The sequence below is a fragment of the Aricia agestis genome, chromosome 5 (genome assembly GCF_905147365.1).
Source record: "Aricia agestis chromosome 5, ilAriAges1.1, whole genome shotgun sequence".
NCBI classification, from domain to species: Eukaryota; Metazoa; Arthropoda; class Insecta; order Lepidoptera; family Lycaenidae; genus Aricia; species Aricia agestis.
This window is the reverse complement of record NC_056410.1, coordinates 78,304-92,592: the sequence shown is the minus strand read 5'-3', so window position 1 is coordinate 92,592 and position 14,289 is coordinate 78,304. Positions and strand designations below refer to the sequence as shown.

Here is a 14,289-nt window from a genome sequence, read left to right as displayed (position 1 = left end):
AAAATTTTTGCAAAATTATTAAAAATAGGATAAGGAGGGTTAAAGTTGTAAATTATTAAGTATTTTTATTATTTATTACTTGTATAAATAAATTTAGTGTAGTTAGCTGTATATAATTGGTAAGTTTTTTTTCTTGTATATATTAGTAGGTCCTGTTGTATAAATTGTAAAAAATAAACTATTTTGGGTGGTTCAATGAATGAGCCGCCCGACCCTACGTCGGGGCCGGGCCCGGGGCCCGGTCCTGATGTAGGCCTGAATGTAACTATTACGACGGATATGGACTATGAACATGATATGAGTGGGAGCCGCAAACGGCCGAAAACAACTTTCAAACAAGACTTTTTAACAGATAATATAGTATCGAATACGCCAACAAAACCATCAGAATCTATTGATTCACAAATTATTAAACCTCGTATGTACACTACTACTGATAGTTACCCATATGTTGTACACGTTCAAAGGATAACATCATCTTTACAGGATGGTACCACTCTGCACCCCCTTATTTTAGGCAAATTTTTTAAAACGAATAATGTAAGTAATATAGTACCAGGTAGTATTAAGAAAATAGGTAGGAACCGATGTACAGTAGCTTTTAAGTCATACATAGATGCCAATAATTTTGTTACTAATAAAAATTTAGAGTCTTTTAAGTTAAAGGCATTTATTCCTAATTTTAATGTAACCAGAATGGGTGTAGTTAAAAATATCCCAATAGAATGGACTGATACTGAAATATTAGAAAATTTAGAAACACCAGTAGGTTTTGGCAAAGTATTAAAAATTAGGAGGATTAATTATAAGGTCAAAGTAGAAAACATTGTCGAATGGAAACCTTCTCGTTCTGTGGTTGTTACTTTTGATGGACAAATCTTGCCTCCTAAAGTTTATATTTGCTACAATTCATTACCTGTAGATTTGTATATATATCCGACTATTCAGTGCTACAATTGTTGTAGATTTGGCCATACAAAGACAATTTGTCGTTCAACGCCACGATGTTTCAAATGTGGTCAAGAGCATTCAGCAGATTCATGCATGAGTGAATCAGAAAATTGTATAAATTGTTTAGGTAATCATTATGCTACGAATAAAAACTGTCCCGAGTTTTCTAGACAGAAAGCAATAAAAACTTGTATGGCTGAAAAAAATATATCTTATGGTGAGGCTAATAAATTGCAGCCTCCTATTCTAACCGGCAGAAGGTCTTATGGTGATGTTTTGACCACGGACTTTGACATCCAATGGACAATTTTCTGATTCTTTTATGACATCTCAGGATAATAATGTTCGATCTTATAAAAAAACTTTTTATTCAAAGCGTACTCCACAAATTCCAACTGGTAAGGGGTATGACAAAAATTTTCATAACAGTATTATCAGAGAATATCAAATTCCATCATCTAAAAACGGCTGTGCATATGTTGACTCTGAAACAAAAAAGGAATTATCAGACAAAAAGATTGACACAAACACAATTTTAAACGTATTATCTGCTCTTGTTAGTGCTTTGCAACAAAATAATACACTTAAACCGTCCAACGTTGCTTCTTTAAACAATTTGATTAACTCTTTTGATAACAACATCAACAATGGATTCCAACATAATGCAATGGAATTGTAGAAGTATACTTACTAAAAAAACTGATTTGATTTACTTAATAAATAAATATAACCCAATAGTTATTGCCCTTTCTGAAACTTGGTTACGACCATATTTTGCGTTTCGTATTCCAGGTTATTATTGTGTACGAGATGACAGACCTGACGGATATGGTGGGGCTGCCATGTTGATAAAAAATACCATACCTTTTAAAGTATTGACATTGCCACATGTAAATAGTACTAATTTCAATAGAGTCGGTGTACAGTTACTAAATCCTAATATGTATATTTTCTCATTGTATATAGCACAAAATTCTTCTTCCACATTTTTAGATGTAAATAATTTGCTTAATTCTTTTTCTGGCCCAAAGTTAGTAATGGGCGACTTTAATGCTCATCATCAGTGTTGGGGAAGCGATGTGTCCAATAGGGATGGTGAGGATTTATTAGATATCATAGATAAATTTAATTTATGTGTACTTAATACGGGGGATCCCACACGGGTCGTGAACATTAATGAAAACAAAAGTGCAGTTGATGTTTCCATATGTTCTCCTTCATTAGCACCGAATATATCTTGGCAAACTTTGTCTTCTTCATATGGTAGTGATCACTACCCTATTTGTTTATCTTTGGCTTATAAAAGTAATAGTATAAATAATAAAAGAATAAGAAATAGATTTAAATTGGATAAGGTTGATTGGAGTAATTTTAAAAATGAAATAGATTGTGAAGTTAAGAATCTTCCTGAAATTCGAGTAGGAAACGAAGTAACTGCTTCTGAATTGCTAGCTAAGACAATTATTGAAGTTGCTGATAAGCATTTCCCTACAAAAAAAGCAATGGGAACCAAAGTTCCATTCCCTCCGTGGTGGGACTCGGAATGTTCGGAAGCAGTTAAAGAAAGAAAAATCATTGAGAAGGAATATGCTAATAATATGTCTAATGAAAATTTTGATAAATTAACACAAATTAATAAAGCCACTCGAATTTTTTTAAAACAAAAGAAGCAACAGGGTTGGAAAAATTTCTGTTCATCTCTATCCCCATCCACATGTCCATCAGAAGTGTGGAAAAGTATAAAACGATTTCGATCTGTATTCAAAGAACAGACCATGGTACTTCCTAAAGACTTTTTAAGTAATTACATTAATCTATTAGCTCCATCTTCAGTAGCAGAATATTTTCCGATCCCTTCTCCATCCTGTTTCATAAGAGAACATTCGTATTCTGCATTAGATTCTCCATTTACAATGGTTGAGCTCAAAGGTGTTTTATCAAGTGTAAATGATTCTACTCCAGGCATGGATGGTATTCCGTATTCTTTTTTGGCTAACTTAGGGGATAAAGCATTAGGGTACTACTTAAATCTTATTAATACGGTCATGATTTCTGGAAACATTCCTGGCTCTTGGAAATCTCAGGAAGTAATTCCAATATTAAAACCTAATAAACCCGCAGACAAAATTACTTCATATAGACCAATAGCACTATCATCAGTTTTAATTAAAGTTGCTGAAAACCTAATTAAAAATAGATTAGAATGGTTCCTTGAGCATCATAAATTATTGTCAAACAGTCAGTTCGGTTTTAGAAAAGGTAAATCCACCATGGACAATTTAAGTATATTTACTACAGATATTCGATTAGCTTTTATAAATAAACAATACGTTGTAGCTGCCTTTTTAGATATTAAGTCTGCCTATGATAATGTCATTATTTCAATTCTAGAGAAAAAAATGTACAAATTAAATATTCCTCCCATCCTTATTACGTTCATAATTAATTTAATTAAAGAAAGATTAATTTCTGTATTTTTTAACGATATTGAATGTCTTATTCGTACCATATTTAAAGGACTGCCACAGGGTTCGGTTTTAAGTCCTGTTCTTTATAATATTTACACGTATGATTTGGCTTCGGTAATTGCGAAATTTGTGAAAAAATTACAATACGCAGATGATTTAACTATTTACGCTATCAGTGCAGACATTCATGCCGCTTGCAATTCATTAAACCAAAGTCTTGTTGCCCTTAAACAGTGGCTTTTTGATAATGGACTAGATTTAACTGTGGAGAAAAGTAGTGTAGTAGTATTTACCAAAAAGCTTTCTATTCCAAAAGTAAACATCTCCTATGATAATAAATCAATTCCGGTTAAAACAAGTGCAAAATTCCTAGGTGTTCATCTTGATAATAAATTAAATGGTAACTCACATATTGATTATGTGATTTCTAAATGTGAACGTAATTTGAATATGTTAAGATGTCTTGCGGGAGTTTGGTGGGGAGCTCATCCGTTCTGTTTAAAACTCATTTATAATGCTGTTATTAGAAGTGTCTTAGACTACGGTATATTTTTATTAGTAGGTGATAATTTGTGTGTAATGAAGAAATTAGATAAAATTCAATCTAAAGCTCTCCGAATAATAGGTGGAGCTATGAAGTCAAGTCCCATTAATGCCTTACAGGTAGAATGCACTGAGCCACCTTTGAGTCTAAGGAGACAATATTTAAGTGACAGATTCGTTTTTCGTTTAAAACAGTACAAATTCCATCCTTTATTAGAAAAACTAGCTCATCTGAATACTGTTTTAGAGTCACATCCCTTTTATAAAAGGTCTCTGCCATGTCTTATTGTAAGTTATCGTAAACTTCTTTCAATATCTGCTCCTATTTATCAATCTGATGTACTACCTTTGTTCTCTAATAATTTTGAAAGTCTGTTGATTGAACCGGATGTAAAATATAATTTAGGTGTAATTAAAGATAATAATAGAGTTAATTTTATAAACACTCAATATAGTAATTGGCATCATATTTATACCGATGCTTCTAAGTTACAAGAAACAGGAAATGTAGGAGTTGGTGTTTATCACAGTCAATATAAAATACATCAAAAAGTTAAAATGCCTGTAGAAAGTTCAGTATATTCCGGGGAATGTTTAGCCATATTCAAAGCTTTAGAATACGTATTAATGTTTAAATTAACACAAACCATTATCTTTTCAGACTCAAAAAGTGCATTACAGGGTATTGAAAAATTTCCATTTCGCAGTAAACCCTATCATCATATTATTTTTGATATCAGATATAAACTTTATAAATGCATTGAGAAAGGATATACAGTGTCATTTTCTTGGGTTCCTAGCCACTCAGGAATTTTAGGCAATGAAAAAGCAGATGAAATAGCTAAGGATGCAGTACAGAGTGGCGACATGTATCCATTTCAAATTTATCCCAGTGACCTTTTGAGTTTACCGGCAATTGATTTATATAGAGAATGGAATAAATATTGGGAATTTACTGGACAACATAAGGGTAACCGGATGTACAATCTGCAGCCTCTAGTACCAAAAAAGTCTTGGTTTAATAGAATCAATAGTTCAAAACGAGTGATTTCATCTATAATCAGAATGCGATTAGGACACGCGTGTATTCCTAGCCATCTAAATAGAATTGGCGTATTCAATAATGATATGTGTGATTGTGGGGAGGACACGGGAACTTTAGATCACATATTTTTCTCGTGTCCTTTGCTTGATCATACATCGTTTTTATCCTCTTTACACTCCCTTCATGTTCCTCTTCCTACTAGTATGATGTGTATATTAAGTGACCCTATTAAATATTTAAGTATTTTATCTGAATTTATATTAAGTAATAATTTAAGTTTATAAAATATGTAATCACTGATGTTTCGTATTTTATTATTTTTATTATAATTAAAAGTATATTTTATTTGTATACCAAAATTTTCCTGATCCTATCCAAAATTTCGTCCCTGCTATCCCTACCTTTACCGCGTCATAAGTTTCCCAACCTTTAACACTCGACACTGGCAATAGTTATATGCTAGTCGCCATATAAAAAAAAAAAAAAAAAAAAAAAAGAAGAAGTTTGAAAGTGACATGCCCGCCAAAACTCTTTCAGTTGTCACTTGTCAGCTTTCAGTTTGACAAGTATTTTAATTATGTTAGCGTGTTCCTAAAGGCTGATTCTCCAAACCGCAAAATTTAGTTTTCCGGACGTCTAAACTACCCGCAGAGTTACATATGTAGATCTTTGTATTTTTTTAATAGTAATATAAGGTGTGCTCTAACTGGGCCACTTAGGTTCTGTAGAAAAACTTAATTGTAAATATAATTAAAATTAATTTAAAGGTCGAAAAATTGATTCCCTGGACGTGTCCTGTCCCCAGAATTCACTATAAATTCCTAAAAAAATCCCACAAATACGATGAAATTCTAATTTCAAAGTAAATAAATCGTAAGAGTATAAACAAAATATTTATAAAACAATTGTATATAAACGTATATACGTTATATAAATAGAAAAAGTAATTTTAAGATTTGTCCTGGCTCACATAGTGATTCCCTATACGATTCACTTGGAGGCTCGTACCTCCCTAGTTATAAGAAGCACGTGGTTGCGGGTGCGCAGGGCGAGAGGTTCGGTAGCCCCCTAAACATTATGGAAGGAGGTCACACAATTCGTTGCTCCGTTTCCGAGTTACAAAGGAAAATATCTGATTCCCTCAACCTTGGTTCCTTACATTCCCTATTCGCTAATTACAATGTCATTTCCAAAGTTAAGTTTGCTTAGACACGATGTAAACGACGATAATGAGTATGGTTTTTAGTAAGACTATTTATTGTTTAACCTAAATGCACAGTTTTTGTACACCTCAGGAAAAACTAACTTTTTATTGATTCCCTCTACATACATTTTGATGATTCCCTGGGTATTTTAAGTAGGTAATCAAAATATTTTACATTTATTTATCTAATTAGTACATATCTGTTTATTTTTATAAAAATAAATTACATTATCTTCATATACAGATACAAATAAATGACACCAATAAGTAAAATATAAAAAAAATATTCTTAAAGTCAAAATATTTCAAAGAAATTCATTTTCCATTCATTGTATTTGGTTTTCACGAACAAGTTTAGTTTGTAGACAATTTTATACATGTTTGTATTTAAATTGAACATGTTTATATAGCTGAAAAAGCTTTTTTTCTATTAGCTTTGTTGATTCCCTAGGTTAGAAAAATTTAAATCAAAATATCTTCTAAAATTGTGAAGTGAAAAAGGGGCCAAACACGAAATAGATAATTATTTTTATAATTCACTTAAGAATAATATGCGATTATTGACTTTAAAAAATATGCAGAAATAAAAATGTACCAGGGAATCAACTAAATAATCCAAATCCGGAGAAATGCCCTAAACTGTTACCAGTATACTGGCCTAAACGTTTAGGCCAATGATTTTTGATACCTTTTTTGAGTATTGTACTATAAATATCTGCTCCCAATAAAAGATTTATTTTATTAGGAACATTGAACTTTGGGTCTGCTAAGGGCAAAGCCTGTAAATCAACCCACTCGATTGACTTTACGTGTCTCTCTGGAAGATAAGACGTAATGTTACTCAAAACATAAGCTTTGAGTTCCACTTTGAACTGAGGATCTACTCTCGATTGAATCGACAGAGAGACCATGGACTTTGTACTCAAAGGTTCCTTTTGACCTAAGCCTGACACTAATCCTTTGATTGGTATCTTTTTCAGCTTCAACAATTGAACTGTAGCTTCAGTAATGAAGCAAGCCTGTGAGCCCTGGTCAAGCAATGCGCGAATTACTTGGGGCTGCCCATTAGGTGATACAGCGTTTATTAGCGCAGTGGCTAATAAAACCTGTCTGGACTTTGTTACCTTGCCAGTAGATAAGCAGGACATTATCTGATTTTCATCAGAAGGTACACTACGGATAGCAGAGGGCTTGTCTTGTGGCTTGTTCTCACGTGCACCAGGTGGGTGCAACAACGAATGATGTCTACGTTTGCAAACTCGACATGAGGTAAGCTTTTTGCAATCCTGCACTATGCGATTGCTACCTAAACAGTTGAAACACATCCTACTATTAATCACAAACTCGCGCCGTTTGTCGTATTGTTGAGCAGAGAACTTTTTACAAAAACAGAGTTTATGTGGTTCAGAGCAATACTCACATTTGACATTAGATGTTGTACCTAATAACGCCTTTGGATTGTGATGATGTCCAGCATTATACCCACTGTTTAGGTGATTTGAGGCCCTTTTCGGTTCCAAGCACTCCAAAGCTCGGAATCGACTTTCAATAAAAGCCTTGAACATAGACAGAGTTGGTAAATCATTACCTTCCGAGTCGGTGACATGTAATTCCCACTGTTTACGAGTTTCGGCGTCAAGTTTGAATGCTATTATATGAATGATAATTACATTCCATGTAGTCACGTTTATCTCCAAGTTAGATAAAGCATTTAAACAGTCCACAGTCGTATCCAACAATTCCTTGAGCCCCGAGGCAGACTCAACATTTAAACGTTTTTGGCCAAATAACCTTTTTAAAATGCAATTAGATAAGTATATCAGCTTATTATCGTAACGATTCTCTAACTGCTTCCAACACGGGAGATAGTTCGCGTTAGTTATTGGTGTCTGTCTGATAAGTTGTTCTGCCTCGCCACTCAAATGACTTTTCAAATAGTGCAACCTTTGTACTCCATCCAAAGAAGTGTTTTTGTGGACGAGAGATAAAAATAAATCGCGAAACGTAGTCCACTCTGAATACTTTCCCGAGAATATGGGGATTGAGATTTTTGGCAATTTAACCATAGATTTATTGGATGCCTCACCGGACGAGTCCGTCGAGACTTTAACTTGCTTATCTGTCATCAACAGTTTATTTAAATATACTTTCATATATGACTTATAATCTATGTAGGCATCTTCACCTTTATCATACAATTCTCCGATTACATATTTCGATTGTGATACTTCGGTTTCATCATAAGTTTTATAAATCTCTGAATTATATTATCTAAAGCTTGACCAATCTTTTTCTAAATTATCTAATCTTGTTTCAATATACTCAACAGTTATTCTTTCCTTAGGGGATTTTTTGAAATTACTTAAACCTTTAATCATAGAACTAAGCAATTTCTCTTGAAGAACAATTAAAGTATCTAATTCCATGTTAGCAATATTCAACAATGTTAAAGACAACAACTGTATAAAGCAAAGTTAGGAAAAAACTAAAGTTAAAATTTATCAATAATAAATCCAACACAAAGATAGTCTATCACAAATTAAAGTTGTTGAAAATTTTAAAAGTGTTTTTATCACTGATTGAACTCTGGGGAAAATCGGGCATAGGTTCCCTCGTTTTTAAGCAAACTATTCTAAGTCCCTAGCTAAAACATGCAAATATTTTCTAAGTCCCTGAGCTAATATGTACATGCAAATTATTCTAAGTATGGATCTAACGAACGAATATGAAAATTTTTACAAGTCTCAAATTAATCTACAATGTTCAAAGTTTTTTTACTAGGTGTTCTTAAAGTTCAAAATTCGATATTACGAATACGACGGAATATTTTAAAATCATCAGCATATGCCAGACATTCACTCATTATCTCCCACAACAAATCATTAATAAACATAAGAAACAGAAGAAGACCCAGATTCGAACCTTGGGGTCCTCCAGATGTAACCACAAAAGGGACCGAGTGATATCCTCTTAATGCAACCAATTGTGTTCGATTTTTAAGGTAAGAGGTCAACCAGCGAAGTAAATTGCCATGTATGCCTAGGTGTTGGGCTTTTGTGAGTAAAATGTCATGGTTTACGCGGTCGAATGCCTTTGAAAAATCTGTGTAAACTGCGTCTATCTGCACTCTGTCATTAAATGCATTGCAAATGTATGTAGTGTAGGTCAATAAATTAGTCTTGGTAGACCTATTGGACACAAATCCATGTTGTTTCGGGCTTAAAATGTGTTTGAAATGGTTGTAAATTTCAGTGTGAACAAAACTTTCTAAAATTCTTGCAAACCAGTTAAGTATGCTTATAGGACGATAATTAGAAACTGACTCTCTGCTACCATCCTTGTAAATAGGCGTGATTCTAGCTATTTTCCATAGAGATGGAAAACAACTTTCATTTAATGATTTATTGAAGATCAAAGTCAAAGGCAATGCTAACGTTGAAGCACAGAAACGTATAAATATAGGCGGTATTCCATCAGGACCAGCACCCTTTGATAAATCAATAGCTTTCAATTTCTGCAAAACGTCATCTAGTTTTATACTAAAATTAGATATTGTTAAATGGGAAGAGTCAAATTTTGGTATATAGTTTGCTACTGTAGTATTTTCATATACCGACGAGAAATAGTCAGCGAATAAATTAGCAATGTCTTCACCGTTGTTGGCTGTTCTATCTTGATAGTGCATTCTATTAGGAATATCCTGAGTTTTATTTTTGTTTTAGTATAACGCCAAAACGATTTAATATTTATTGATAAATCACATTCAACTCGTTCAATGTATGATTTAAAACAATCATATATCACATCTTTAACTCTAGACCTTAACATTGAATATGTATCATAGTCTCGGGGATTTCCAAATTGTTTAAATCTGCGATGATACTTATCCTTAGTTTTAATGAGTTTTTTAAGACCTTGTGTAAACCAAATCGGGTATTTATTACTTCGTGCCTTAGTTTTTGGGGTATGTTTTTCTATTAGTGAATAGAGAGTATCATAAAAAAGATGTACAAATTCATCACAACCAAGAGATAATGCTTGACTCTTCCAATCAATTTTACGAAGGTCATCATTACATTGACTGAAGTCCGTTCTGTGGAAACAATATTTTTCAAATGGAGAATTAAATGTCAGGGGTTTGAATGAAGCTAAATTTAAAGTAAGTTCAAAGGGAGGGTGATGTGAATCTGGCCAACTAATCGGTGTAGCAGATATAATTTTAAATGAGTCACTGTCTGTGATGACCAAATCTAAAAGCCGATTATTAGAGTTAAGTATCGAATTGATTTGACGTGTCGCCGTACTTTGTATTAGATCATAAATGACTTTGGACTTGTCAGTAGTACAATTCAAGGGACACCCAGTATCCCAACACCAAGTAATATCAGGCAAATTAAAATCACCTAAAATACATGTCACACTGTTTGTTTTCGATGAGTTCAAAACCTCACTACAAATATCTACAAATTGTGTTAATACGCTACATGGAATATAGTCGGGTACATAGACAAGGTGTCACCTGGCCCAGAGCAGGGACAGTAAAAAGAGGAAAGAGAAGAGAGAAATAAAAAAGAGGATTAAACAATTTGACAAATTTATTTGAAGGAAAAAGAGAAGAGAAACCTAGTCAGTCGGAGAGCGGGTAATGTGGGTACGAAGCCTAGCCTCAGTCTATTTCGGGGTTATGTAATGAGCAGCACGTGGTCGGCTCCAGGCGACCAAACTCTGCTGCAAGATAGTAGTGGTCCGTTGTCCGGGACAGAGCAGGGCAAAGTTGTCCGGGAAGGAGCAGGGCAGAGTAGAGTTGTAAAGGACCGAGCAGGGCAGAGTTGAGTTGTCCGGGACCGAGCAGGGCAAAGTTGAGTTGTCCGGGACCGAGCACCCCTGGAATATTCCGAGCAAGAGGCTTAGGACAGGTGTTCACGCTGTTGATGACCCCCCGCAAGCACGTGTTCTCCACCCGAAGACTTCGAGCACGTGGTTGCGGAGTCCATCACAAACATTAATTTCACAAAAAAAAACTATCAAAAGAAACAGTAAAATTTAGAAAAAGCTACAACAACAAAAGGTTATGGAACTTTTGACAACGACAGCCATAACTAGGTCATGGCCAATTTTGTTATGACAATTAAAACATAAAATAGTATGACCACGGTAAAGAGCTTAATACAGTTAACATTTCAAATAAAATCTACTTTTACAAGGTTTAAGAATTGAACTGATTACAAAAAAGTTGAAACAAAGAAAGTTGACGAACACGTGGTCGGTCACAAGAAAAGATTTTACAATTTAGACAAAATACAATATGCTTTTCGCCAACAATTAAAACGAAATACAGAATAAAGCTGGATTACAAGAATAAAGGAATTAAAAGACAAATACCTTGGAAAATTCCACGGACACACACAAAACACTCACTCACCTATAACGGGGACCGTTTAAAAACAGGAATAAAAAGGATTATGTAGCGAGCCGGAGGGTTTTTATACCCCCGAGCTGGTATATTTTTTTAAAGTTGACAGAGTAACTGTCAAGGAACAAAGGTGGAAGGTCATTATTTTATTTAGGATATGAAAAATATATCTTAAGATAATGAAAAAAAAAACAATACCCTTTATTTACTTTATAAACAGTCTAATAAAAAGGAAAAATATCTGATAAAAATAACAGATATCTCAGCAGAGAATTAATCAGTCTACAACATTTGCTAAGAGATGGCGCTGCCAACCTCATTTTTAGGGTTCCGTACCTCAAAAGGAAAAAACGGAACCCTTATAGGATCACTTTGTTGTCCGTCTGTCCGTCCGTCCGTCTGTCAAGACCCTTTTTCTCAGGAACGCGTGGAGGTATGAAGCTGAAATTTATATCAATTACTCAGGTCTACTGTCCCTTGAAGCTGTGAAAAAATCAAACTTCTAAGCCAACGCAATCAAAAGATACAACCGTTTATGCCGCAAATTTTCGACACTTGCAAGGGAATCAAAACCTACAGGGTGCTTCCCGTGAACTCAGAATCTTGAAATTTGGTACGAAGCAACGTCTTATAGCATAGATAAAGGAAAAATTACGAAAACCATAAATTTTTAGTTACATCACATAATATATTTTTTTTTAATAATTTTAAACTTACTACCCATTTCCTCATAAACGCGTAGAGGTATTAAATTGAAATTCATACCAAATACTCAGGTCTATAATACCTTTAAGCTGTCGGAACCCTCGGTGCGCGAGTCCGACTCGCACTTGGCCGGTTTTTTAATCAAACGATCGCAATCGATTAGACGTAAAGGTAACAAAGACGCCTAATAGATGTCGCTATGTGACATATCCATGTCGCTATGCGACAAAGGCATAAGTTAAGTATTGTAGATCTGTTGATTTTAATCTGTAACCATAGATCCTCCATCAGACTACACTGCCAATCATCTCGAACAACATAATTAAGATCCTTAGACACAGCAATCAGCACACTACCACCATGGTGTTTATTATAGTGATTAAGAAAAAATTTACTCCAATCCCTTCGTATCACATTGTACCTATCATCAAACAGTTCTGAGGAATAGACAAAATCATCTAACCATGTTTCACTAAGACATATAATAACATAGTTGTTAATTAGAACTTCATTATAAACTTTATCCACTTTTGTCTGTAAGCCTCTCACATTCTGATAATAAATCGTTAATGCCATAATAATTAAATAAAACTAAAATCTAATTACAAATTAAAATATGATAATACGGAATAAATTAGTGTATGAGTTGAAGGCTGTCCAAGTTTTTGATTAATATCATCGGCGAGTCATGGGTCTTTCTCACATAAATTCTTCCATTTCGAACCCATATAAATTGGTAGGCACACTCTTTGACCTTGCGACGCGCCATTGCATGTAACGATTTATTAGCGGGGGAAAGATGTTCCGATATGTAAACAGGTTTTTGGTCACCGGCAAGTCCTAGCAGAGCAGTATTAAGTTTATTCTTTGAGTTTGCTTTGTTATATCTGTGAACTGCTGAATAGAAATCATCACGACATCTAACATTTCTGAATTTAACAACTATACTCCTAGGCTGCTTGCTCTCTTTATTTTGTTTGGCAACTCTAGTGCAATAGACCAAATCACCCTCATTCATTTTGTGACCAATAACATTAGAGCATTGCTGAACCAAATTAGATAAGATTTCATTGCGGTGTTCTGGTACGCCATGTATTTCCAAATCGCGTAGATGTTGCTCAATATTATTAACACGGTTCGAAAGTTCATTAACCGAATTCTTAACTGTAATATTTTTATTCTTAAGGGCTTTGTTTTCATCCAATAACTTTTCGGTATTCTTCTTTAAATCGTCATGCATAGAACTTAGAAAGTCTACGGAACTGCGCCGCTCTTGTAGCTCTTGTTTAAAAGCAGTTATTTCCGTTTTAATTATCTGTTTTAACATCGCTGGTAATTCAAGTTTTAACGCTTTGAGCACTTCATCTCGGATAGTTTTAGCAAGGTTATCATAGGAAGGTGATGTTTCAATAGTTTCAATACTATCAATTTTAGTGAGTTTGCTATCCTTAGTACGAAGAGTAACGTTGCTATCATCAGACACCTGAGCAACGTTTCCTTCGGGTTTAGATGGCGATGAATCCTTAATATTCCGTACAGGTGTATTTGTATTCCCAGCTTTAGGTTGCTTACTCACACATTCATAACACATCCAGTTAATGTAATCTTTAGACTTTGCACGAAAATTCTTCAATGATATATTGGCACATTCCAAATCATACATTTTATTACATTTCCGGCATTGCATAAAATCTGGCTGCGTTATTTTAGTTTTAAACCCAGCGCACATCTTAGATTTATTATCCATATTTATGAGTTGAATATTATCGTGTACTTTTTGCCTTAATAATTTTTCATAAAAAAGTAAAATGGTAGTCTATGCCCTCACTCAATGACAGCTGTCACAATCAATGTCACAATTCAATGTCAATTGTCAGAATGAGCTGTTCAGCCAATGGCTTGCAGGTTAAAGTTTAAACAATTAAACAAACCGTTGTTGTAATTTTATTTTTATTGGTTT

General features: G+C 34.0%; 1 long non-coding RNA gene across 1 annotated transcript; it reads right to left on the bottom strand.

The window, feature by feature from the left end:
• Positions 1 to 1,295: 1,295 nt before the first annotated feature.
• Positions 1,296 to 1,822, bottom strand: LOC121727326. The gene is made up of 2 exons (XR_006035650.1): positions 1,643 to 1,822; positions 1,296 to 1,436 (listed from the first exon to the last, which is right to left on the bottom strand). It is a non-coding gene; the product is annotated as an uncharacterized LOC121727326 (long non-coding RNA).
• Positions 1,823 to 14,289: the final 12,467 nt, after the last annotated feature.